The sequence below is a fragment of the Macaca thibetana genome, chromosome 4 (genome assembly GCF_024542745.1).
Source record: "Macaca thibetana thibetana isolate TM-01 chromosome 4, ASM2454274v1, whole genome shotgun sequence".
NCBI classification, from domain to species: Eukaryota; Metazoa; Chordata; class Mammalia; order Primates; family Cercopithecidae; genus Macaca; species Macaca thibetana.
Genome location: NC_065581.1, coordinates 42,362,863 through 42,385,836, shown reverse-complemented (window position 1 = coordinate 42,385,836; position 22,974 = coordinate 42,362,863). Strand labels below are relative to the sequence as shown.

Below are 22,974 nucleotides of genomic sequence, written 5' to 3'. Positions count from 1 at the left end.
CGTCACCAACTCTCTCTTTCTCTGCGGGTGAAAAGAGGCCAACTAACTGTTACCAACTCTCTCTTCTCTTTTCCTAAGGCCTGTGATTTGGAGGTAATAGTCATAACAACACCTCACATTTGTGAAGTGCTCTCTTTAGCATTTCAATTCAATTCTACAAATATTTACTATGTGTCATACCTTCTCCTAATTGTCAAAACCCTCCCCTTGGCCCCAGCACACACATGCGCTTGCTTATATACTCCTGCATACATGCATGCACACACACCCCATCCACCTCCTGGCATGCAAATGTAAGCACTGGCACATACGCACACATGTGTACATACATGGGTACATGGGCGCATCCGCACGCGCGCGCACACACACACACACACCCCCTCCCCCCCACACACACGGCTGCTGCTTGCCCTCTCCTGCCTCCCTCAGCCTTTGTATATGTTTTGCTGTTATCTTGGGTGAGTTCACCTTCAACTCCAAGCCTCTAAGCAGGCGGGGACCTTGATTTTCTAAGTCACCCTGCAGATCACGGTTCTGAAGGGTCATAGGAAGGCACTGAGCTGCATGATTCGCACATGGGCTTGGGAGTCGGCCAGCCGAGTTCAAGTTCCTGCTCTGCTAAGCAGTGGTCCTGGACAAGTTACTTAACCTTTCTGTGCTTCAGCTTCCTTATCTGTAAAATGAGGATGATGAAAGTAGCCACCTCATAGGGGCATTGTCAGGATTAAACAAGACAACACACCTGTCACTGTGTCTGGTCTGCCACTGGCGATGGTGTTGAAGATATGATGACAGATGTGCAGGACTGGTCTCCTGCACAGACAATGCAGCATCACTGTGAAGGATCCCACTGAAATGTATTTCCCCTCATCAGTCTCTGATCAATGTCACGATCAGTCCTTTAGGTGAATGTATTTATCCCTTATTTAACTATCCCTGGAATTTGATAGCTTTTCATCTTCATTTGAATGAGTTTAGCAGATCACTTACAATTTGACTCTAGTTAGGGGAATGTTCCTCCCTTCCATTCTTCAGGAAATATTTACTGATCACTTCCTATGTGCCAAAGACATAAAGGTGAATAAGATACAGAACCTGCTCCCCAGAAACCCCTGTCTAGAGAGGGAAACATACCATGGCAGTCAGGGAGAAAAGCTATGATGGAGATAAGCTCAGGGGTTGAGGGGGAGGCAGAACAGTGCCCCTAACTGCAGATGGAGGGGACCAAGCCTGGGAAGGTGATCTGGGGGAAATGAGTGCTCAGGTTCACTGGAAGGACGGCAGGAAAGGATGCTGATTTTGCAGACCAGGCAGTGTTGGGGTGGGGAGGGGGACAGGGAGGCGGGACGCAGCTATGTGGAGAACAAACTGCACTTACTCAGAGGTTTTCTGGAAGCTTCTGCTGTCCTACTTTTGTGGTTCCCCGCCTTGCCAGTGTTTTCTTCATCCTGGAACAGATTGGGGATGTCTGCTGCTAAGACCAGACAGAGCCTCTGGCTTTGTATAGCGGACTGACTTGTTGAAACTGAGAATCATGTTCAAGTCTTGTTGGAATGACAGTGAAGGGCAGATATTCGTCAAATGATGTCCCCATGCCCAGCTCACTGGGTGCACACTCTTACCTCCGGGTTTAATAGTGTCTCTCTGGTTTTCTGCTGCTTGGATGCTGTTGAGCAAATGCTCACGTGCTGTGACTCTCCTTCAGCCCCGTTTGTGCAGCCCTCACCAGCTAGTGTGGCTCCTCTGCCTCTGCTGTTGGAGCGATAGCCCTGCAACCAACCAGTGCAGTCTCCCTTTATTTTACTGAGGCTCAGAGAGGTCATGTGAGTTTGGGGTCAGTGGCAGAGCTGGTGCTTCGTTCCAGGGCTTCTGCCTTCATGCCTGGTTCCTTGCCTGCCCTCCTTGTGTTTGCCATAGAGGTGCTGGCACCTCAGTCCCAGGACCCAAAGGGAAGCTGCAATGCCAGAGGAGAAAGGACCAGGCTTTACAGGAGAGACAAGCTCAGAAGTCCACCCCCCAGTCTCTCCACCCTGGGCCATCTGCCCACTCCGAGTCACTTGCTTCTATTGCTCCAGTTTGCCTCCAAGCCTAATTTTAAAATAGTTTTAAATATTTTTAAAACTTCTTTTGAAAATAGTATTCTTATTAATGTAGAATATACATATGGACATGAACATAAATCATAAGTGCATAGCTTGATGAATTTTCACAAAGTGAACACACCCATGTAAGCAACATTCAGATGAAGAAACAGAACATTTATTAGCACCTTGGAATATTACATCACGTCTCCTGCCAGTACCTGTCCACCTACTCCTCCCCCAAAGTAACCATTATATTAACTTCTTTATTTTGTTTTGTTTTCTTTTCTTTTCATTTTTAATAGAGACAGGGTCTCCTTGTGTTGCCCAGGTTGGTCTCGAACTCCTGGGCTCAAGGGATCCTCCCACCTTGGCCTCCCAAAATGTTGGGATTACAGGCATGAGCCACTACTCCTGGCCTATACTAGTTTCTAATACAATAGATTTATTTTGCCTGTTTTTGAACTTCATATAAATGGAATTATATAGTATGTAAACTTTTTAAAACTTAAAACAAGTTTTTATTTTTATTTTTATTTTTTAAGAGATGGGGTCTCACTATGTTGCCCAGGCTTGTCTTAAACTCCTGGGCTTGTGATCCTCCTGCCTCAGCCTCCCTAATAGATGGGATTACAGGCACACACTACCCACCTGGTTTCCCAATATGTAAGCTTTTTGTGTCTGGCTTCTTTTGCTTAATATTATGTTTGTAAGATTCACTTACATTGTTGCATGGAGAAATAGTACCTTCTTTATCATTACTTTCTAGTGTTCTACTGTGTGAATTTACCTCAATCTAGTTCTGCATTCTACTGTTGCGCTTTTCTCAATTTTTGCTGTTATATGTAGTGCTGCTATGAATATTTGCTGATAAATAGAATTTCTAGGTCATAAAGTATGCATATGTTCAGTTTTAGTAGGTAATGCCAAACAGTTCTCAATAGTTGCTGAACCAATGTATACTCTCACCAGCAATAAATCAGAGTTCCAATTGCTCCACATCCTCATCAACACTTGGTATTCTCTGTCTTATTATTTTAACCACTTTGCTGGATGAATGGTGGTATTACATTGTGAGTTTAATTTTTGTATTTCTCTAATGACTAATGAAACAAAATCCATTTTCTTTTGTGTATCAGATATTTGAATGCCCTTTTTGTGAATTTCATTCAATTTTTTACTGTTTTTTCTTGTTTTTTTAAAAAAACACTTATTATTATTGATTTGTTTGTTGGTTGGTTAGAGATAGGATCTTTCTCTGTCTGGAGTGCAGTGGTGCAATCATAACTCATTGCAGCCTCGAACTCCTGGCCTCAAGTGATCCTCCTTCCTTGGCTTCCCAAAGTGCTGGAATTACAGGCATGAGGCACTGTGCTGGACTGGTTTTCTTTTTCTCATTGATTTTCAAGAGTTCTATCTATATCTATATATCTATATTTTCATCTCTATCTATCTCCTGGATATGCATCTTTTGGTGAATATGTATTTTACATATATATTTTCTCATCCTGCAGCTTGTCTTTTCACTCCCTTCAAAGTGTCTTTTGATGAGCATAACTTCTTAATTGTAATTTTGGCCAATGTATCAATTTATCCTTCATGGCTAAGTGCTTTTTGTGTTCTCTTTTTAAGAATACTTAGCCTACCTTAAAGTCATGAACATATCCTATGTTTCTTCTAGAAACTTTATTGTCGTATTGTTTCCATTTGGATCTACAATCCATCTGGAGTTGATTTTTGTATATGCCGTGAGGTAGGGGTCAAGATTCATTTAAAAAATACAGCTTGGCACCATCTTGACCTCTGACCCCATCCACTCCCAATGAAAGCCCTACTTTAATCAAGAAGGGCTTTTGTGTCCAAATGTGTCCTTTGACAGCTGAATTCAAGAGCAGCCCTCTGGGCCTCTGAGTAGGGGCCAGAGCTGAGCTCAACATGGGAGGTCCTGAAGTGTGCTTGGCCCACCTCTTCCAGGGAAGTGGCCTGGCAGATGAGAAAAACAGGGACAGAGGGATGAAACACCTTCTCCATCTTTCAGCTGGGACTCTTTCACCCACTGAACTCCTGTGACGGGACTTAAAGATGCCCGTGGAGTCCTAACTCAAGAGTTCCAATTCAGAACCTTGGGACTGCCTGCTGTCATACTCTGCCCATATTTATTCACTCAACAAATGTTCAGTTGCCTACTCTGTATTGGCCAGTGGTCACTGATGATACAACAATGAACAAAACGGACAATAAATCCCGCCCTCATGAACCTAACATTCTGGTCGGGGTAGAGAGGCAATTAGAATACAGGCATACCTCGAAGATGTTGCAGGCTCAGTTCCAGGCCACCAGAGTAAAGCAAATATTGCAATAAAGCAAGTCACATGAATTTTTTAGTTTCCTAGTGCATATAGAAATTATGTATACACTGTACTGTAGTCTATTGAGTGTGCAATAGCATTATGTCTAAAAAATGTAGCTGCTTTAATTTTAAAATATTGTTAAAAATGTTAATGATCATCTGAGCCTTCAGTGAGTTGTAATTTTTTTGCCGGTGGATGGTCTTGCTTTAGCGTTGATGGCTGCTGACTGATCAGGGTGGCGGCTGCTGAAGGTTGGGGTGGCTGTGACAATGTCTTAAAATAAGACAATGAATGGCCGGGCGCGGTGGCTCAAGCCTGTAATCCCAGCACTTTGGGAGGCCGAGACGGGCGGATCACGAGGTCAGGAGATCGAGATCATCCTGGGTAACACAGTGAAACCCCGTCTCTAATAAAAATACAAAAACTTAGCCGGGCGAGGTGGCAGGCGCCTGTAGTCCCAGCTACTCGGGAGGCTGAGGCAGGAGAATGGCGTGAACCCGGGAGGCGGAGCTTGCAGTGAGCTGAGATCCGGCCACTGCACTCCAGCCTGGGTGACAGAGCGAGACTCCGTCTCAAAAAAAAAAAAAAAAAAAATAAGACAATGAAGTTTGCCTCATCGATGGACTCTTCCTTTCATAAAATATTTCTCTAGTGTGCAATGCTGTTTGATACCATTTTACCACAGTAGAACTTCTTTCAAAATTAGAATGAATCCTCAAATTTTGCTGCTGCTTTATCAACTAAGTTTATGTAATATTCTAAATTCTTTGTTGTCATTTAAACCGTGCTCACAGCATCTTCACCAGAGTAGATTCTCAAGAAACCACTTCCTTTGCTCATCCATAAAAGCAATTCCTCACACACTAAAATTTTATCATGAGATTGCTACAATTTAGTTACATCTTTAGGCTTCACTTCTGATTCTAGTTCTCTTGCTATTTCCACCACATCTGCAACTACTTCCTCACTGAAGTCTTGAACCCCTCAAAGTCATTCATGAGAGTTGGAATTGACTTCTTCCAAACTTCTGTTAATGTTGATATTTTGACCTCCTCTCATGATCATGAATGTTCTTAATGGCATCTAGAATGGTGAATCTTTTCGAGGAGGTTTTCAATTTACTTTGCCCAGATCAATCAGAGAAATCACAATCTATAGCAGTGATAGCCTTACAAAATGTATGTCTTATTGTTATTATTTTTTCCTCATGCCTGTAACCCCAGCACTTTGGGAGGCCGAGGCAGGTGGATCACAAAATGTGTGTCTTCACAAAATGTATGTCCTTACAAAATAAGACTTAAATAATAAGACTTGAAAGTCAAAATTATTCCTTGGTCCTTGGGCTGCAGAATGGTCATCGAGTTAGCAGGCACAAAAACAACATCCATCACCTTGTACACCTCCATCAGGGCTTTTGGGTGGCTAGGCGCATTGTCAGTGACCAGAAATATTTTGAAAGGAATCTTTTCTTCTGAGCAGTAGGTCTCAATAGCGGGCTCAAAAAATTCAGTAAACTATGCTGTAAACAGATGTGCTATCATCCAGGATCTGTAGTTCCACTTATAGAACATAGAGTAGATTTAGCATAATTCTTAAGGGCCCCAGGATTTGCAGAATAGTAATTGAGCATTGGCTTCAACTTAAAGTCATTAACCCCTAACAAGAGAGTCATCCTGTCCTTTGAGGCTTTGAAGCCAGTCGTTGACTTCTCCTCTCCAGCTGTGAAAGTCCTAGATGTCATCTTCTTCTAATAGAAGGCTGTTTCATTTACACTGAAAATCTGTTGTTGGCCGGGCGCAGTGGCTCACACCTGTAATCCCAGCACTTTGGGAGGCTGAGGCGGGTGGATCACGAAGTCAGGAGACAGAGACCATTCTGGCTAACATGGTGAAACCCTGTCTCTACTAAAAAATACAAAAAAAAAAAAAAAAAAAAAAAAATTAGCCAGGTGTGGTGGCGGGCGCCTGTAGTCCTGGCTGCTTGGGAGGCTGAGGCAGGAGAATGGCGAGAAGCTGGGAAGCGGAGCTTTCAGTGAGCTGAGATCGCGTCACTGCACTCCAGCCTGGGCAACACAGCGAGACTCCATCTCAAAAAAAACAAGAAAGAAAATCTGTTGTTTAGTGTAGCCGCCTTCATCAGTGATGTTAGCCAGCTCTTCTGGATAACTCGGTACAGCCTCTCCATCAGCACTTGCTGCTTCACCTTGCACTTCTGTGTTATGGAGATGGCTTTTTTCCTTAAATCTCATGAACCCATCTCTGCTAGCTTCAGATTTTTCTTCTGCAGCTTCCTCACCTCTCTCAGCCTTCACAGAATTAAAGAGTTGGGTTCTTGCTCTGGGTTAGGCTTTGGCTTAAGGGAACGTTGTGGCTGGTTTGATCTTCCATCCAGACCATTCAAACTTTCTCCAGATCAGCAATAAGGCTATTTCACTTTCTTTATTTTTAACTTTCTTGTCTTTCTTTCTTTCTTTTTTTTTTTTTTTGAGATGGAGTTTCACACTGTTGCCTAGGCTGGAGTGCAGTGGCGCAATCTTGGCTCACTGCAACCTCCACCTCCCAGGTTCAAGCGATTCTCCTGCCTCAGCCTCCTGAGTAGCTGTGATTACAGGTGTGTGCCACCATGCCTGGCTAAGTTTTTTGTATTTTTAGTAGAGACAGGGTTTCACTATGCTGGCCAAGCTGGTATCCAATGCCTGACTTCGTGATCTACCCGCCTCAGCCTCCCAAAGTGCTGAGATTACAGGCGTGAGCCACTGCACCCGACCTCACTTTCTTATTATTGGTGTGTTCACTGGAGCAGCACTTTTAATTTCTTCCAAGAACTTTGCCTTTGCATTCACAACTTGGCTAACTGCTTGGCGTAAGAGGCCTAGCTTTTGGCTTATCTTGCCTTTCAACGTGTCTTCTTCACTAAGTTTAATCACTTCTAGCTTTTGATTTAAAGTGAGAAATGTGCGACTCTTCCTTTCATTTGAATGCGTATGGGCTAATGGAGGGCTATTAATTGGCTTGATTTCGATGTTATTTTGTCTCAGGGAATAGGGAGGCCCTAGGAGAGGAACACAGAGATGGGGAAATGGGCAGTGAGTGGAGTGGTCAGAATACACATTGTACCCCAGGCAATTATAGTAGCAGCATCAAAGATTGCTGATCACAAATCACTATAATAGATACAATAATAATAATAAAATTTGAAAGCCCACTGCCGTGGCAGACACCTCTAAATCCCAGCTACTTGAGAGGCTGAGGTGGAAGCATCGCTTGAGCCCAGGAGTTTGAATCCAGCCTGGGCAACATAGCAAGACTCTCTCTCTCTCTCTTTTTTGTTTTTAACTGAATCTAGTTCTGTCACCCAGGCTGGAGTGCAATGGCGCTGTCTTGGCTCACTGCAACCTCCGCCTTGGTTCACGGGTTCTAAGTGGTTCTCCTGCCTCAGCCTCTGGAATAGCTGGGATTACAGGCACGCACCACCACGCCCAGCTAATTTTTGTATTTTTAGTAGAGACAGGGTTTCGCCGTGTTGGCCAGGTTGGTCTCAAACTCCTGACCTCAAAATGAAAATGTTTGAAATATTTCAAGAATTACTAAAGTGTAACACACAGACATGAACTGTGCACATACTGTTGGGAAAGTGGCACCAATAGACTTGCTTAAGGCAGGGTTGCCATGGACCTTCAATTTGTAAAAAATGCAGTATCTGTGAAGCACCATAAAGTGAAGCACAATAAAACGCAGGACGCCTGTATAAACAAGTACAATGTAGAAAGGAAAGTATGAAAAAGGATGATAGCTGCTATGGAGAAAAATAAAACAAGAAAGAGAAATAACTAGTGCTGGGTGGTTAATTTTCAGTTGGGTGGTCCGGGCAGGGAGGCATCACTGAGAAGGTAACGTTTGTGCAAAGACCCAAAGAGCCCTGCAGATAACTGGAGGAAGAGCAGTCTTAGTAACAGGAGCAGCAAATACAAGATCCCAGAGGCAGGACTGGAAGAGCTGAGAAGCCGCAGAGGTACCGGTGAAGAAATTTAGTGGAAGCCACTACCACTCCTAGGCTAGACAGATAAAAGAAGGAGCAGTGTTTGGGGAACCCAAGGATGAGGGTCACCCAGTGGAAGCTGCAACCGTGGTGTGCCTGTGGGCCAAGAGCTGGAGCCATGGAGGAAATGTGGCTGCAGACACTACCTGAGGTAGTGTCTTGAGGATTTTTTTTGAGACAGAGTCTCATCTGTCCCCCAAGCTGGAGTGCAGTGGCAGGATCTAGGCTCACTGCAACCTTCACCTCTCCGGTTCAAGCAATTCTCCTGCCTCAGCCTCCTGAGTAGTGGGATTACAGGCGTGTGCCACCATGCTGGCTAATTTTTGTATTTTTAGTAGAGATGGGGTTTTGGTGTGTTGGCCAAGCTGGTCTTGAACTCCTGACCTCAAGTGATCTGCTCACCTCGACCTCCCAAAGTGCTGGAGTTACAGGCGTGAACCACCGCACCCACCCTACCCTGACTTTTATCTTGCTCCTTCCCTCCAATCTCCTGCCAGAGCCTCCTACTGGCTAAACCTGGGTAGCAGTCAGTTGATAACAGGAGCTGGTAAAAGCAGCCTACCAGGGCAGCCTCCTGAGATATAGACCAGAGCAGGAGAGAGGAAAACTGGATTGAAAATGAACTTTTCAGCAATGAGATATCTTCTCATACTCACTAGCATGGCTAAAACCAAAAAGACTGATCCTACCAAATGTTGGCAAGAAAAGGGAGGAACTGGAACTCTCTTCCATTGCTGGCTATGTGTAAGATAGTAAAATCATGTTAGAAAACTGTTTGGCAGCAGCCTGGGCAGCATACCAAGACTCCATCTCTACAAAAAAATAAAAAAATTAGCCAGGCATTGTGACTAATGCCTGTAGTCCCAGCTACTCAGGAGGCTGAGAAAGGAAGATCATGTGAGCCTAGGAGTTTGAGGCTGCAGTGAGCTATAATTGCACCACTATGTTCCAGCATGGATGACACAGACAGACCTGGTATAAAAAAAAAAAAAAAAAAAAAAAGAAGAAAGAAAAGAAGACTGTTTGGCAGTTGCTAGTAAAGTTGAATACACACCTAACCTATGACCCAGCAATTCTACTCCTAGGGACATACCCAAAGAGAAATGAGAACATAGGTCCAGAAAAAGACTTGTACAAGAACATTCATAGCAGCAACGTCAGTAAAGCCAAGAAACTAGAAACAATGTCAAATGTCCACCAATAGGAAAATGGATTGAATATTGTGATACATTCATACAGTGGAATACGTATTACAATTAAAAAAACCTGATTACTGCTACATGCAATGATATGAATGAACCCGAAGACTCTCTGAGTGAAATATGCCAGACACAAAAGAGAACATATTGTGTGACTCCATTTATATCCAAAGATGCAAAACTAACCTGTGGTGATAAGGGGTCCAAAAAATGGTTGCCTGGAGGAAGGAGGACTGACCGGGAAGGGACACAAGGGAACCTTTCTGGGATTATGGAAATGTTCCCTACATTCATCTGGGTATTGATAACGCAGACACATTTGACAAAACTCATCTAACTGTCTGTTAGATCTGTTCAGATCTGTGCATTTTACTTTAGACAAACTGCACATCAATAAAGGAAGCAAATGCAAAAAACAAAAGACTTAGACCTCTGTCTCCCCTTCCTCTGCTGTCAGCCTAGCTTGGGCCTCTGTGCAGGACCGGGACTGCTGTTTCATCTCTCAGCTGTCAGCCATCTGCAGCAAGCTCCCACGGCTCTCCCACATCCTGCACACAACAGCAGATCTATCTTTCTGAAGCAGCTGCAGGGGAGAGCAAGGAGCTCTGGGCTTGGAGCTTAAGGATCCCGGTTCAAATCTCAGCTCCATCTCCTTCCAGCTATGTCACTTGGGTGAGCCACACTGCTTTTCTGAGTGTCCTTTCTTCATCTGAAAAACGGGATCACAACACCTCCTTCAGAAGACTGTTGGGAGGATGAAAATGGGATTTTGTCTGTGAAAGGGCTTTAGAAACAAGAATCCAGCAACCCTATCAGCAACCATAGGGTGCGGTTCATACCACCCAATTGCTTAGGAAGTTTTGTGGAACTTTCCAATGGATCATTTGTCCCAGTTATTCACTCTTAGTTTCTATGTCCTATACCGTCACTCCCTTTGTCATGTGACTCTACTTCCCCACCACACTGGTGGTAGGCTTCGTCATGGTAGACTTGCTTTGGCCAATGCCATGTCAATCAATGGATTTGACCAGAATACAGGATTAAAAATGTCTGTGCTCTTTGGCTTGGTCTCTTATCTCTTGAGTTCATGTGATTGCCATGCTGGCTCAAGGAGAATGTGGAGCAGTCTGGAGCCCAACCCAAAGTCCGTGAGTTCGAGAAGACAAAGGCTTGTTGTAAGCCATGATAGTGTTCATGTGATTTGCTAAGCAGCACTACTGTGGTAAGAACTGACTAATACAGCCTCAAGGTCATCATCATCTCCAAGCAGGTCTCTATCCACCTACCTCTCCAGCCCCATTTCAACAACTCGATTCCAGTCAAACCAGTCCATTCAGCATCCCACAAAATGTAGCGTTCCCTCTCACTCCCACTTGCCTAACTTAATGTGCGGTTTTCCCTTCCTATCCTTCTTCTTATTGAAAGCCAAAGTTTTTCCCCCTTTACTCAGTCTATATCAGTCATACCTATCCTTCGAAAGGTAAATGAAGTACCACTTCCCCTAGGAAGTTTTCCTTGATGCCCCCCACTGTGGTGCCAGCTCCCTCTGCTGAGCTCCTGCAGCCCTACAGGTCCGTGTCTCTGATGGGATGCTGAGCATACTCTGACCAGGATCGTAATCAGCTGAATCTTTCCAATTGAATAGTGATGTATTTCATCTGGTCTATGGTTTAGGAGTCTTTTGTTGAGGATGGAAATGGTGCTTGGGAAATACTTGTTGAATGAATGAATGAATAAATGATTGGGTGAACGAAAAGACGAATCAATGATAGCTCCTGTGTAAGCTGTTGCAGAACATCCAACTTTCTTAAAATTGTGATCTGCAAGTCTAGCTTCAGGCTCAGTCTAGAAGTTCCAGTTGGAATGGAGAAAGGGGCAGTGAACATCACCCACCCAGCAAGAGACAGGATGTATTTGCCCCATGGGGTCATGGGGAAAAGAAGGGTGGCAGCCCTGACCCTATACTTATCCCTTCCCTGTGCTCACCCCATTTCCTTTCCTATCTCTATCTGCATCTCACCGAATGGCTATAAGTACTTTCTGACTGTAACCTCTCAACCAGGCAGCTAGAATCTACATGGTGTCTTACTTATCTTGGTTTTCATCTTAGTGTGGGTGCCCAGTGCTTTGCATACAGCAGGTGCTCGATGAATGTTTAATGTCTAAAGGAATGAATAATATGCTCTTTTAAAGTTTGACTGGAAAATTATTTTATATTTGGCAGTTTGGGGCCCAGTCTCCCTGAGTTCAGAAACATTTAAAAATTCCAACACCAACTATTTTGGGTTGGGGGTGATGATGGCAGAGACTAACATCCTTCTGAAAGTTAAGGGGCATCTCTGTTGCTTAAAGGAGCCTTCTGAGTGGGCAAGGGGGCATCCATTAGAAAGTCCCTCTTCAGAAAGTCCCCCCACACTCACACATCTACCTAATGACTAAAACATGGGGGTTAAAAAGTCCCTCTTAAAACTCAGACACTCCTTTAGGGAGATGCTACCACTCGACCAAGAGCTAAAGACCTTGGCTGGGTGATGCTACAGGCAACAGGCAGAAGGGAAGGTTTTGCTCAAGGTCAGGCTTGCAGAGCGAGGCTGGTGGCAGAGTGGGGACTCAAAACCAGGTTGAGCAAGAGCCAGAGAAGGGCAATGAAACGGGGTGGGGCTGGGCACAGTGGCTCACACCTGTAATCCCAGCACTTTTGGAGGTGGAGGCGGGAGAATTGCTTGAATCAAGGAGTTTGAGACCAGCCTGAGCAACATAGCAAGATCCCATTTCTACACAGAAATCTTAAAATTAGCCGGGCATGGCAGTATGTTCCCGTAGTCCCAGGTACTCAGGAGGCTGAAGCAGGGAGATCACGTGAGCCATGGAGGCTCGATCATGATTGAGCCACTGCATTCTAGCTTGGGCGACAGAGTGAGACGCCCCCATCTCAAAACACACAAAAGGGGAGCGAGTAGATTTTAAGACAAATGTTCCTTACCCTGCACTTTTATCTAGGTCCCTGGGACATAGGCCCAGATATGGAGGGGTGGATTAACTTGAGCCGGCCTGTGGATTCCTATGCCTGGGTTCTTATTCCCCTAAACAGTGTGAAGGAGTAGATGCTGGGGTCATCATAGGTGAGACAGAAACCTATTTTGTTTTTTGAGACACGGTCTCACTTTGTTGCCCAGGCTGGAGTGCAGTGGCACAAACATGACTCACTGCAGCCTTCTCAACCTCCCAGGCTCAGGTGATCCTCCAACCTCCGCCTCCCAATAGTGGGAGTACAGGCGTACACCACCATGCCTGCCTAATTTTTTGTATTATTTGTAGAGATGGGGTTTCGCTATGTTGTCCAGACTGGTCTCAAACTCCTGAGCTCAAGTGATCCTCCCGCCTTGGCCTCCCAAAGTGCTGGGGTTACAGGTATGCACCAAGGTGCCTGGCCAGAAACCTGTTTTTATGACTTGGCCATGAATGCCTACTTGGGTGGGGAGGCACCTGGATGGGAGTCCAGGAGAGGCAGGCAGGAGAGATGGGGGCTGAGAAAAAGAGTCTTGGGATCACACTGCCTCCATCCCACTCTGCAGGTAAGGCCCAGTGCCCACCCTTCCCCAGGGCACAGAGGTAGGGGGTCCAGGATTAAGCCTTCTGCAGCTGATACAACTGGCCAGGGGTAAAGGAGGAGAAGAAGGTAAGTGAATTAAGGAGTCATAACTCCTAGGGAGTGACCCCAGTGCTCTATGGGGACCACCTGAGCCCCACATCTTTAGGATTTATGCAGTTGCCATGTCTCCTTGAGGCCCTGCCTCCTAACTCAAGTCACCAGATTATTTATTCCTGCTAGTGTCAGCTGAGGGGACTGAAATCAACGCCAGCTCACCCAGAGCACACAAGGGAGCAAGTAGGGGAGAAGGATCAGGGCAAGAGTAGTGTATCCATGCAGACAGAGAGACAGACAGACACACACACACACACACACACACACACACAAAAAAAAAAACACGCCAGAATCGGCTCACAACCCCATCCCCCACAGCCACAATACAAGTCTGCAAGACCTAAGACAGACCCAAGCGCCTAGTCCTGACAGCGCCTAGGGAATTGTGGAGGTTATTTTAAGGTTGTTTCCACATCCTTATCTTCCCCGCCCCATCCAACAAACAGACAAAAACAAACAGGCCAGCGGAGGCCAGGGCTGTTCACACGGAGAGGCGGACCCCTCCACCCCTCCTCCACTCTCAGACTCCTCCCAACCAAATTCCTCCAGGCAGGGCCCCTATCACCCCATTCATCTCATCTGAGGGGGCTAACCCTGCTGTCCATTCTGAAAAGCTGCTTCCTCTAATTGCTTTTTCCTCCTCTATTTCCTAGGAATTCACTGGCACGGACTTCGATAGGATGGGATAGGGCACTTAGTGGCCAGGTGAGCCCCTGCACTTCCTGGCTGAACCCACCATCTTAGCTGTTTGGGTTGGAGATTCCAAGTGGACTGTTGGTTTTTGCTGTAGGATAATTTGTGACTTCTGTATGAGACCCTCCCCGCAAAACACTCAACTCCTGTCTCTGCAGAGAAGGAAGCTTTATAAACAGAAGGAAAAGCTAAAGCAGGATATAAGAGGGCCATGTGGTGAGGGGCTTCTGTGTGTGCCAAGCCCTGTTGGGGTGGAGGGCGGACTCGCAGAAAGAGAACTATAAGACACTCATTTAGTCAGCAAATGTTTCCTGGGTGGTTACTATGGGCCAGCACCATTCTAAGCACTGCAGAGTAGCCAGTGAACCTGACAGCCTAGGCTGGCCCTCCTGGAGCTTAATTGTAGATGGGGAAAAGAAAGAAGGTCAAGGATGTGCCTGGAGCCGGGTGAAGAGGTGAAGAGGGAAATGAGACTGAGATGGAGAGGTGGGGCCCAGGGCAGTTTGGCAGGCTCTTACCAGTTCACATTTTATTGTAAATGAAATGGTAAAGGAAGGGGTCCCAGGGTCCCTCCCTAGGAAGGTCCCTGAGTGCACGTTTGTTAAGAGAGAAAGGGAACATCTAAACGATGAAAGCAGACTCCTAGGAGCTGGGATTCTCTGTGAGGGATGCACTGTCCCACTTAGTGGGGTGGGAGGCAGGGATTCTCCCTGCTAGTCTTAACTAGGGGAGCTATAGCCTGGTCCAGGCTTCCCGCTTCCCCTACCTCTTCCCCTCCCCCTCATCTCTATTCACCAACTCCCTCCTCCCCACCTCCTCCCAACTCCCTGCCTCCTCACCCCACCCCCTGCTTCCCACTTTTTCTCTGTACTCCCCATCTGACCTTCCAGGTGCCAAGTGGCCTTTGCGTCCCCATCAAACTTAGGTCAGGGTCTCAGGAGTTCTGGGTCTGGGTGTTTGGGCTCTGTGGACAACCGACACGGCAAAGGCAGCCCCAGGCACAATCCAGACGTGACCCCAAGCCTTCTGGGCCAGGCTGAGCCGTGGGCAAGGAGCAGAGCCCTATCCCCCATCTGGCACCCAGCACCTCCACCTAGTCCCACCCTAGTGTCTCTCTTGAGGCTACAGCTCCTCCTTTATCCGCAATGCAGGCTGGTCATTCTTAGGACAGACGTCTGAGCCCTAGGAGAGACCAAAGAGACTCATTAGGCAACCGATCAAGCAGTCAATCAGTCAATCAACCAGCAAGCCAGGGACAAAGCTCCAACTGAGAAGAGGTTCACTAATTTGGAAATTTGTGGATGTTTAATCAAAATGAAGAAACTCTGCCCTGCTTCAGAAGAGTGTCCTTCCAGCGACCGTTTGGTGGCTTTTGTGTTTTTTCTGTGGGGGAGGGGCAGGAGGGAGGCTCTTACTTGACTCTCTGAGGATGGGGGCTAGTAAATGAGTGGGAAGTTGGGGGTGCGGGGTCTCTGTCTTCCCCCGCATCCATAACTCGCTTCTTCCCACCCAAATGGTGGGTGCCCTCCACGGGTTAGGCCTCAGTGTTGACAGCAGCAGGAGCTCTGCCCGGCGCTTCCTACCCCACCTCCACAACTCCATCCCTCGGCCTCTCTCTCTCCCCTCTATTCCCCCAGCGTCCCTCCATCTCACAGTGGTTTTGGCGTGGACTAGAGTAGGAGGGACGGTGAGATCATTAAAGTCCCTTGGGGCCCAGGAAGTCCCAACAGTGGCCAGCGCCTGAAGGCAGAGTAAGGACCCAGGGTGTCCCGGAGTTCCACCCGGAGCCTTTCTTGGATTCAAGCCTGAGCCGACAACCCCCACTTTTGGCACAAAGCTGGCGGCGGCGCCTCGCTAAAAGCGCGCCCCAGAGCCCCGCGGGGTGTCCATCCGGCACCTCCGCTTGGGTCCGCCCAGCTGCGGATTCACCCGACCTCGGCCTGGCAGCCGAGCCTTCCTCTGCCCTCCCCCGTCTCTCTTCGTCCTCTCCTTCCCTCCCCCTGCGCGTTAGCGCTCCCTTCGCGTTTTTCCGACGGTCCCGCGGGTCCCACCGAGTGACTAATCCCGCAGGTTGAGCAACGAGCCGGCGCTGGCGCCCCGGAGACGGCGGGTCATCCCCCTCGGCGCTGCGCAGTGCCCGGGCCTTGAACTTCCCCGGCCCCCGCGCTGGCCCAGCTGGCTCCCGCCGTCCCGTCCGGCTTCGCAGCTCGCTCCGGGTGCCTAGGACGCGCGGCTCGGCCCTGGCCGTCCCCGAGGACGCGGGTGGGGCGGGGCGCTCGGGGACCCCCAGATTCTACAGGGTGGGAAAGGAAGGTGTCTCCTCTTCCCGAACTCGAGCAGGGAGACTGTGTGGGGAGTGGCGCCCCGACAAGGCGAGGACGAATGCAATGCCTGGCCCTTGCCGCCTTCTCAGCTCAGTGTCTTTGCACGTTCTGGAAGGTCGGATGTGTTTGAGGAATGTTTGAAGAATGCAGGCTGCACCTCCGGCTGGGGCTGTTGAGGGTGCCCAGAGGCACTCGCCCCAGAAACGTGCGCGCGCGCACACACACACGCACACGCACACACACACATACACACCCCTCTTCCTGAGGCCGCCGCTCACTCTTGGGGATCTCACTTTTCTTCTCGCTCAGGGACTCCTACGGTTGCCCCTCTTCGCCGCCCTTCGCACCACCCCCTTCCTTCCCTCTTCCCCACCTCTCTTGCAGTCAGCGCCTACCGCTTTGTCTGTCTGTCTGTCTCTCACCGTCTCTCTCACTCACTCGGGTGTTTATTTAATTGTTTCCCCGAGCTCTGAGGCAGGCTCTCCTGCCGTCAAACTCTGCCATCCCCACTCTGCCTGTGTAATTTAAAGCTGTAGTTAAATTATGACTTCTCCGGACCTGTTGTGGCACCTACGCCTAAGCCTAATTAAATGATCACATCCATTCTGAAGGCAGCTCTCTTCTCCCCTCCAACGTTAATTACAACATAAGAGGCTTTAATGGCCCGCCTCACCTCCAGCTCCTGGAAAGAAAGGTCAGGCGATTAATTTTCGTCATTAATCTTTTCCCAATGTGGACACTGTGCTGTCACCGGAGCCTATTAAGCCCCCTTTGTCCCCCCTTCCAGCCTCCCTCACCCCTCACCCCCTCCTCCCTGAGTGACTGCAGAGAAGGAAAATATTTAAGAATCACTTTGTCTCTCTGCTTTCCCCCGACCCCCTTTCCTAGAGACAGTTTCTCCTTGGGGGTCTCCGGGGTGGGGTAGTGCAGGGGGGCCACCAAGTTTGTTTCCCGGTGGCTTCAGACGGCACCTATGAAGACTGCTCATGTCTGAAATGTTACGAATCCAGCAGTCAGGCTGGGGAGCAGAGGGTATGGGTCTGTGGCCTTCCACCACTCCTGAACTGGGGAGGAGGCAGGGCCCTGCCACCCTTGTCTGGAGGTAGAGATGAGGCAGGGCTGCCACTTGTCCACCCTCCACCCCGATCCCTGTAGAGAAAAGCACTGTGTTGGCACCCAGGGTTTTAGCATCTAAGATTCCTGCGAGGGCCTAGGTTCCTTCTCCATAACCTCTCACTTTTTCTTTATTCCTTTCTCCCTTACCCTGCAACTTCAGCCCTTCATTAAATGGGCAATAATCTAGATTTCTGCAGTTGTGGGGGTCTGAGCAATGGCAGCTCTCTCTGGGGAAGCCAATTCCAAACCCATGCCTAGGAACTGGGCGTCCTTGTGGTGGTCCTGGGCTCAGAGTGAGGAGCAGTCAGTAGGGAGGGGCAGCAGATAGAAAAGGATTGCCTGTGAGGGCCGAGGGGCACAAGGGTGCACACAGACTGTGGAGGGCCTGAGACCACGCCTTTCCAGCATTCCCACTTCCGGAAGCCGGCAAAAGAGAGGGAGAAGGAGGAATGTGAGGAGGCTCTCTGTAGACAGCTTTTATTTCAATCCCAGAATTTATTTGCTTTAAAATTCTAATCCAGGGCCGGGCGCGGTGGCTCATGCCTATAATCCCAGCAGTTTGGGCGGCCGAGGCGGGCGGATTACCTGAGGTTGGGAGTTTGAGACCAGCCTGCCCAACATGGAGAAACCCCGTCTCTACTAAAAATACAAAATTAGCCGGGCGTGGTGGCACATCCCCGTAATCCCAACTACTCGGGAGACTGAGGCAGGAGAATCACTTGAACCTGGGAGACAGAGGTTGTGGTGAGCTGAGATCGTGCCATTGCACTCCAGCCTGGGCAACAAGAGCGAAACTCTGTCTCAGAAAAATAAAATAAAATAAAATAAAAATAAAAATAAAATTCTAATCCAGAACAGAGTCCCCAGGAAGCGGAGGGGTCGAGGGCGCGGCCAGAAGGGGCATTGACCTGGCAGGAGCACAAGAGGTGCCGTGCAGGTGGGAGACATCCTGAAGACACAGGGTGACTCTGGTCACTGCTCTCTGTGGGGCCCAGCCCTGTCCCAGGGAAGACGTGCAAGGGTGCGGGCCAGTAGGGTGATGATTAGAAAGTGACAACACCAGGGGGTATGGTGGGAGTTGCATGGAGGGTGGAAGCCCACGCAGGCAGGCGATACTCTGCACCCACTCACAGTCTAGAACACACACGCTGCATGCCACGCCCTGCTCTCTGCAGCGCGCCCCACACATCCACCCCACTTGTCCACAGAGGCAAAGCCACATGTCCTCTCCAGGCTGAGGGGACTCACAACTCCCCTGGAGTGGCCTTGCTTGGAGCACAGACCCATCACTTCAAGAAAAGCTGCACTGGCCCTCCCCCAAGCCCCAGAAACCCAGGGCTGTTGTGATTTCTAGAACTTCTGGCACTATATAGAAAGATGCTAAGTAGAAGGCAAAATGTCACTGGGACCCTGAGACATGCCCCCACCCCCAACCAGCCAGGAAGAAAGGGCAGCTTGGCCACAGCATTTACTGACCCATTGTGCCCAGTGACAGAGTGAAGTGAAGCCCTTTTGGGAATCCACCAAACTTGTGTGAGGCCCTATTCAGTTCTGGACTGGGACAGAAGGGAAGGTGAGGAAGCCGGTTTGCAAAAGGAACTGGGAAGACCCCATCAGTGACCTGAACTGTCTTGTATCTAGCAAGGCTGGTTTATGCCTAATTCAATGGTTTTTAAAAGAAGAAACTTCCAGGAAGCCCAAGAAGAGTTGGCCAGGACCCAGGAGGCTTTGATTCCTCCCACAGAGGACTGCTTTCTAGGAAAGTGTCCCCTGTCCCCTCCACCTGCCTAGAGCTGGGCTCCGACTGGCTCTTGCCACAAGGTGGGCATCTGCATCCTCTTGTGGCCCAGAAGCAAACCTCCCCGTCCAGAGTCAGCCCCTCCCCTGACGCCCGCCCCCCCAGCTCCACCCCAAGGACATTGGGGACATCACGTCCACAGAGCCCTGCACAGCTGGATAATAATAATTAATAACCATTAGGAACAATACGGAGAAGACCAGTGCCCAGTCAGCCCAATGTGCAGCCTCGGCTTTTTTCTTTCTTCCTTTTTTTTTTTTCCTTTACTTTAATGAAAACAATGATTTGACTTTGAAGAAAGTGACTTTTTTAAAGTGAAAGCTGGATTGAGTTCCTCATCCGCCCCCTCCCCCGCATGCTGCCCCCCTTGCCTTCCGAGCTCCTCCTCCCATCTTGCCCCCCCATTTTTCTCTCTCCCTTTTTTCTTTTTCTTTTAATACTCTGCGTTCTATCATGCAAATCCCCTTTCAAATTATGAGAGTATTAGAGCCATCAACGGTAATGTCACCGCCACAAAATGAGAGTGGGGACTTAAGCACCTAACGAACAATGAAATGTGCGAGCCCTGGGACAGGACAATTAAGAACTGGGCTTAGCCAGCCAGGGAAATTTATTGCTATCAAATCCATATTTCTATTTTCCCCCTGAACAGTAACCTATTTGAATATGATTAAAGGGTTTCATTACGGCAGAGAGAAAGGCCCGTGTCCCGTGGTTCCTTGTGAGCTCACAAACACAGGCTTGGAGCTGGGTGCCCCTGTGAGGATATGGGAGGGGGCCAGTGGGGAGGGGAGGGTCATGGAGGACCCAGGGGTCCAGAAATTGAACATTAGGGAGCTGGCTCCCAGACTCCCTAGGTCTGGCGGAGAAAGTGGTTGGCTAGAAATGGGGTCTGGGAGTCTCTGGTTCTCTGACTCTTGGCAGAAGGTACCAGAAGGTTCATTAGCAGATGGGGAAACTGAAGCAGCTTGGGGTTGTTGAGCAATAAGAGGTTGGGCAACTTGGTGAAGGACACTCAAATTTGTGAGAGTGGTAGATCCAGGATTGGATGCAAATCCAGTACTATCGTTTTCCTCCCTCCCTCCTTCCTTCCCCCTTTTCCTTCATCCTTCCTTCTGCCTTCCCTCTATCCCTATCTTCTCCTTTCCCTCTATCCCTATCTTCTTCTCCTTTCCCTCCTCCCTTTCCTCCCTTCCTCCTCCTTTCCTCTCTTCCTTCCTTTCTTCCCCCTTTTTTCTTCCTTCCTCCTCCCTCCCTCTCTCCATTCCTATCTCCCTCTCTTCATCCCCATCTCTCTCTCCTTTCCCTTCTCCTTTTTTTTTTTTTTTTTTGAGATGGAGTTTTACTCTTGTTGCCCAGGCTCAAGCAATTCTCCTGCCTCAGCCTCCCGAGTAGCTGGGATTATAGGCATGTGCCACCATGCCTGGCTAATTTTTGTATTTCTAGTAGAGACGGAGTTTCTTCATGTTGGTCAGGCTGGTCTAGAACTTCCGACCTCAAGTGATCCGCCCACCTCGGCCTCCCAAAGTGTTGGGATAACAGGTGTGAGCCACCATACCCAGCCCCTTTCTCCTTTTTTTTTTTTTTTCCTTCACATTCTGTGTTCCCCCACAGTACTAAGTGCTCTAGAAAGAAATGTACAGTCTGGGGAAATATACAGTCTGGGGAAATGTACAGTCTGGGGAAATGTACAGTCTGAGGAAATGTACAGTCTGGGAAATGTACTGTTTGGCTGAGGAGATGAGATGTAGACGAGGGGGCTGAGAAGAGTTGGAGACAATGGATGGCTGAATGTGAAGAGTGGTGCCCACGCAGAGTTCTGAAGGGGCTCAGGATGGGTTCCAAGGGGCAGGGAGGGGGTGGAGTGGCAAAGCCACAGAAGGATCTGCTGTAACACAAACAGATGGCAAAGAATTTTTCTTCCCTAGAAGCCTGCATATTATCAGTCTGATCTACAGCAGAACCTTAATAAGATCTGGCCGTTGCCCCTTCCTGCTTTGTCAGCTACACCTAAACCAATAATGATCATGATCATGATACGAAGAATAATCCTAATGCTCCTGTGGATTTTCCAATCACTTAAGTTTATAATGTGCTTTCACACCCCTGTCCTCAAATTCTCAAAATAACCCTTTAAAGGGGGGCAGGGCCAGTGAGGGAGATCCAGAGAAGTTAAATAACTTGTCCAAAGTAACACAGTGATAACTGACAGAGCTGGAATTTGAACCCAGGTTGCATTGCTCTGGCTTTAAACTGCACAGTCACATCCATGTGATTTCTAGCAGAGGGTAAGCAACTCACATACTTTGCCCAGCAAGCTACTCCCCAGCCCCTACTTGTGGCAGCTTTCTTCTTGTTGGAAGCCCTAAACAAAAAAATTCTGGCCTGTGAAGGCACTGTAGTCCCAGCTACTTGGGAGGCTGAGGCAGGAGGATCACTTGAACCAAGAAGTTCGAGGCTACAGTGAGATATAATTCTATGATTGCACCACTGCACTCCAGCCTGGGTGATAGAGTGAGACCCCCACCCCCCCTTTTTTTTTTGAGATGGAGTCTTGTTCTCTCGCCAGGCTAGAGTGCAGTAGCACCATCTCGGCTCACTGCAACCTCCACCTCCGGGGTTCAAGCGATCCTCCTGCCTCAGCCTCCTGAGTAGCTGGGACTACAGGCGTATGCCACCATGCCCGGCTAAGTTTTTGTATTTTTAGTAGAGACGGGGTTTCACCACGTTGCCCAGGATGGTCTCGATCTCTTGACCTCGTGATCCGCTGCCCTCAGCCTCCCAAAGTGTTGGGATTACAGGCATGAGCCACGCTGCCCGGCCAAGACCTCCTTTCTAAGAGAGAAAAAAAAGAACAGTGGCCTCACCAGAGAGACCAGCTGTAACTCCCGTGGCTGTGGGTGGGTGGTGGATACATGGAAGATCACCGTCACGTACAGCACACGTGCACATGAGCAAACGGCGAATCCTATTCCACAGGAAAGAATTAAGCGCTGAATCATGTGTACTGAGCCGGGAAGAGGCTGAGATCACCCAGAGATGATTCCAGAGTGTGGGGCAGGATTTGGAGACACAGCCCTGGCCTTCCAAATGGGCCCTGGATATGAGAGAGAGGGGAGCCCAGAGAGAGACTTGGGAACGGGGAGCCAGCCAGGTTGGGGATCTGAGAAGGGATGTGTTGATGGTACCACTAGAGTGGGGGGAGGGAGGGCAAGGTTTGAAGTCAAGGTCGATGTGCTCCTCAGCTCCTCCAGCCTTGGTCTTCTCCTCCTCTAGCCTTTCTGGTTCCCTGTCTTGTCCTCTGGTGCTTCCCCTTTCCCTTCATGGGACAACCCTGAGTTTCATACCTGGAGCTCCCAGAGACTGCAGTGTTGCACGCTGGGAAGCTGGATGAAGCAGTGCCACCAACACTAGGATCCGCCTTCAGGGGCCCACTCTCCCACTAGGACATATGCTGGCCTCATGCTCCCAAAACTTGGGCATCACCAGGGTAGTGAAGGAGGTACATAAGGAGTTGCTCAAGGGTGCAAGAAGATCCCTTCTGATACCGTGCAGTGCCCTTCCCTGGTCTCCCCTCTCTCCACCTCCCATCCATCTTACAACAACTTCCCCCATGTACAGCCCACTCCCTCCTGCTGTACTCTTCAGCGTCTGCTCTTTCTTTCATT

The 22,974-nt window shown here is 48.6% G+C and overlaps 2 protein-coding genes across 3 annotated transcripts in view; one reads left to right on the top strand and one right to left on the bottom strand.

Moving 5' to 3' along the window:
- Nucleotides 1-22,974, top strand: part of OARD1 (O-acyl-ADP-ribose deacylase 1) — a 449,744-nt gene that overhangs the window by 8,281 nt on the left and 418,489 nt on the right. The gene's annotated exons all lie outside the window — the stretch shown is intronic.
- The window catches only part of TOMM6 (translocase of outer mitochondrial membrane 6), a 657,333-nt gene that overhangs the window by 299,405 nt on the left and 334,954 nt on the right, over nt 1-22,974 (bottom strand). The window contains exon 1 of one of the 2 annotated variants that reach the window (XM_050789518.1): nt 16,065-16,074. The exons of the other annotated variant lie outside the window; for it this stretch is intronic. The gene's annotated coding sequence lies outside the window, so the exon portion shown is untranslated. Of the gene's footprint in view, nt 1-16,064; nt 16,075-22,974 lie in introns of those variants that run through there. 2 annotated transcript variants of the gene reach the window in all.